This window comes from Clarias gariepinus, chromosome 5 (assembly GCF_024256425.1).
Source record: "Clarias gariepinus isolate MV-2021 ecotype Netherlands chromosome 5, CGAR_prim_01v2, whole genome shotgun sequence".
Taxonomy (NCBI): Eukaryota; Metazoa; Chordata; class Actinopteri; order Siluriformes; family Clariidae; genus Clarias; species Clarias gariepinus.
Genome location: NC_071104.1, coordinates 41,269,177 through 41,274,140, shown reverse-complemented (window position 1 = coordinate 41,274,140; position 4,964 = coordinate 41,269,177).

Sequence of the window (4,964 nt, the reverse complement as noted above, 5' to 3'; positions counted from 1 at the left end):
ATCTGGTACTGTTAATCATCAGAGAGGCGGAGCTTCTCCAGCTTCAAGCTGTCAATCATAAGAGATATCTATAAATATTTACGCTAACATAGAATATAACGTTAAACATGAGCTGCTTTTTACTGATCAAAGGGAAACCTGTGTGTAATTGTTGCCTTTACACATCTTGACACATTTTTTCCGACACTTTCTGTTTCTCTCCTGTTGTTTATTTTCATACCGTCCGCTTTATAAACACCCCGAGCAATACAAGAAACAATGAAAATGAAAATCAAATCCAATTCAGGTGCAACAGCGCTGTTCTCATCTCAGACCTGCTGTAAATCAATATTTAATAAAGAGTCAAAAATCCGAACAGAAGAAAAGCTGCTTCTATTACAATTACAATGTTTTTTAAATCTTCCTCCAAAACTAATTATAGCGATACATCAAAACGACAGCAGTACTCTGTGTGTGTGTGTGTGTGTGTGTGTGTGTGTGTGTGTTATCTGATCTGTACTACACACACTATCAGACTAGCAGACGTGTAACTGATCCTGAGTGAATCTGGACATGAGCGGTGTCGATGTGTGTGTAGATTAAACCCTGCGCTCGCTAATGATTAATGAGAAACACAGCCGCGTTTATTCATGCCGCGTGTGCTTTACGTACGTTATCTCTCACTCTATCAACCTTCGGCTTCTTTCATTCGGTTTCCTTACGGGTCGCTGAGTCACGAGGAAATGTTCATTTATCTCAATAGTGCTCTAAATAACACAGCTGACATTTAACACTGGCTTTATTCTGATGGATCGCTCTTTTACTCTCTGTGTGTGTGTGTGTGTGTGTGTGTGTGTGTGTGTGTGTGTGTGCTTAAAAGAAAATTGGTGTGCAAGAAGTTTCTGAAAAATATATTTTGAAAACAGCGACTATGACAGTAGCGCAGGTTTATATTTATGCGCTCGCTCTGATATGTCTTGGTTTCCATAGCAACGGACGATTCAGAGGGACGTGTACGAGTGCGGGTCATAAACAGATTTTTTAAGGAGTCGCCGGTGCGAGCGCCGTGTAACAGTCAGAACTGGAATCTGCAGAAGAGGGAGGAGTTACAGAATGAGTGACAGAATCGCTGCTGTAACATAAGAGACAACAGGAACTCATTATATCAAAAGACATTAAATGTAACTGTAAATGGATATGAAGTATGATGTCATCGTTTATTGGATTAAATAATGCAAGTGTGGGAATACAGCTGTGCTTTTACACATCATCCTCTCTGACTGACGGTCGTGTGGTCCATAAACACCATCATTGTGTATTTTAATGTATATGTGAGAAATCCATAAAGAGGAACCAGGCATCTTCATTTAACCACACACGGAGGCGTAACACACTCTGATCTGCCTTCTTCTGCACACAGGAGCTCACAGATTGTTGTTGTGATTGACAGGTGGAGAGAGAGGATGCCCCTCCCACACAGACAGCATGGCCAGTTTGGCTCCATTGGCTCAGGATTCGAGCTAGTGACCCGATGATAATCAGAGACCTCGGGGTGTCTGTCTGTTCAAGCGTACGTGTATTTACATAACCAGAAAGACGTCTCTTGGGGGACAACAGTGTCCTGCACAGAACTGTAGCATAGAGCTAAGATAATAAACCAAAGGTCTAACACTGCCCCCTAGTGGAGCCTGCAACACTCTGTATATAATCATGTTATTGTTCAGTAAAACAGATGATAAACTAAATGGCCAGGATAAATAAAGAGTATGGGGAAAGAAACAAATGGACAAAGGTTTCAAGAAGCTGTCATGAGTCCCAGAGGGTCGAATCAGAAACAAGGCTGCTGATTGGTCGGCTGCTGTGATGCCCCTGATGACATCATCAGCTGTCAGCGTGAACGGAAGTTGTCGAGCAATCTGTGTGTTTCAGTTAAAAATGTAATCCAGGACACTTTAAACTGTATAATATAAAGTCCATAAACTAGGACATGACTCCTATAAAACTCAGGACAAGTGTGTGAATGTGAGACAGAGAGAGACAGAGAGACACTTTATTCATCCCCATGGGGAAATTCACAAGGAGCGTGTGCATTGGCTGGGACTCGAACCCAGGCCTCCCGCGTGGCAGGCGAGAATTCTACCATGTGTGAGACAACGTCACTGAGTCTTTCAGCCCTCATCACACACTTCCTCTTGCCCATGTGTCCCTGAAACAGGACATGGAATCAGTGTCACTTTCACAAACACAGATTCTTACAGAGGCGCTGGACCGAACGGAACCGAGCCGAATGCAGAATCTGCACACACACACACACACACACACACACACACACACACACACACACGCATACAGTCCTGATATCACACAAAGTCCTACCCCATGTGTATGATTTCAAACACACACAAAGATCACACACACACACACACACTGAACTTCATGACAATCAGAACTTAAGAACCCGCTGCTGCTGCGTCTCCCGCAGCTCCGCCCCTCTGTTACTTCTTTAGAGTTTATATTCACCTTTTAAAGTTTTATTCTTATTAACATTTTTACACATTTTATTATTTATGTTCTCCTAAAAAATAGATTTTATTATAATTATTACTTTAACATTAAATATATTTTTTGTGTATTTATTATTATTATTATTCCGCCTAAAACTTTGATTATTATTATTATTATTATTATTATTATTATTGTTATTATTATTGTTATTATTGTTGTTATTATTATTACCCTTATTATTAGTAGTAGTAGTATTTTCTGGTCACAGGCAGCATGTAAGCTTTCCACTTCATACTGTTTATGGTATGTAATAAATAAAATGTTTAATGTTTAGAAATTATACGTCAGAAGTTTGAGATTATATGTTAAAATATTTTTAAAATATTGAGATAGACTGGAATTTTAAGATACTAGAGATTTTTGTAATTATCTAAAATGTTATGACTAAATTTTAAGTTGTTTTTATTTAATTTAGATCATTATTATTATTAGTAGTAGTATTAACAGTTATTATATAATTTACAATATTTAAATAATGAGTGAAATCAGTAAGAACTTTGGGAAAATTTTGTAAAAAATTAAAGGTTTGCAATACTGTGCAAAAGTCTTGACCCCCCAAAGAGCCAGGTTTTCTCATTTTCAGTCCAGTCCCCGTCCCCGAGCCGTTCAGAGGAGTGTGTTTGTGTTTTAAAGCTCACTGTGTGATAGGTCACCCAACTTACGTCCTGCCCCAGTGATAAACAGCTGCAGATGATGACAGATGATCACATGACAGATGATCAGTAACTGCTGATGCTGAATGCTGATTGGTTGGACCAGACGAGAGGGGAAATGAGGTCGCTGCTGTGGCTGTTACATAAACAACCAGTTTTTAAATCGTATCTTTAAGCACTTTGTAGCCTGACGCAGAAACACATTTCTCCCCATTTTATTCATTTAATTTAATGTGAGGGGGTCAAAACATTTGCACGGGTGTTTAAGATGATTAAACATATTGAGGCGTATGAAATCATAGCTGAGAAATCTTAACATAAGTCTAACTTTTGAGGAAATAAATTACAATACTGAGAAATGAATCAGAATCATTAGTCTACAAATTGTGGTGCTTTAAAGGTACGTCTGTAGATTATAAGTCTGGAGATAATAATTAGCATTAGTGGAGCTTTAACAGTGTGTAATACACTAACAGGTTATGTTGGCTCACCACAAAGAATAAATGGTAATCAATAATTGCAGCTTATTTTTGTGTTTGTATATGCACACACACACACACACACACACACACACACACACAAATCTTGCATTCCGAGTGTGAAGTGGTTGAGAGCAGAGAGCGAATGCTGATGTGCATCAGCGTCTCTTATCTGAAATAAAAAGGACAATTTCATGCAGTTTAGTGACCTCATACGCAGCTCCTTTTCATTTCCGCTGAAAATGGAATTGACGAAGCGGAACATCGCTGTGAAAACACCTTTATTACCTGCCGCAGTCCTGAGGACATTTTTAATCTTTCATCTTTCTGCACTGCGTCGCTCCTGACACGCGGCTCCTGACGCTGATGTGTTCCCCTGCGCGGGGTCATTAGTATTCAGATAGACTTCAGCGCTTCGGCATCTGTGCAGATGGAGAGATATGTTAATGGAGGTGTCTGTATGTGTGTGTGTGCGTGTGTGTGTGTGTGTGTAAACAGAAGGAGCTGAAAAAAGGCTAGTTGGCTGTAATGTAGATTGAAAAAAAACTTAGAAATAAACATGACTTTAAAGCAGAGCACACTGTACAAAATAATAATAATAATAATAATAACAATAATAATAATAATTACAGTGTTTAATAATGATTAATTATCTCACTATTTTTGTTTACTCTTTAGCAATACCACTGTAAAATGTGTTTTGAGTGCTTTATATATATATATATATATATATATATATATATATATATATATATATATATATATATATATAAGTCATTTAAGTATCAGGTATTTGCCTTTAGAGTAACTACTAACAATTAAACTAGTTTTTAGTAAATTTTCAACATTAAATTAATGATATTTTGAAGCACTGTGTCATTCTCTCTACACTTGGCTTTTCTTCCATATGAGTAACAGGGCTGATTTCTTTCTTTTTTTCTTTTTTTTTATAATAATAATAATAAATAATAATAATAATAATAATAATAATAATAATAATAAAAAATAAATAATAATAATAATAATAATAATAATAACAACAACAATAATAATAATAATAACAACAACAATAATAATAATATTAATAATAATAATAATAATTTATAGGCCCCTTTCAAGCACCCTAGGACACTTTACATTTAACACAAAAGGTAAGAAATTAAAAGCTGCAATTAATAAAGAACTGACATTAATTTTATGACTCATGTCATTTTTGATGTTGTCATTTAATTTCTTTCTTTTTTCTGTAACAGGGCTTTTACAGTGAACTTGTTATCGAAATATCATA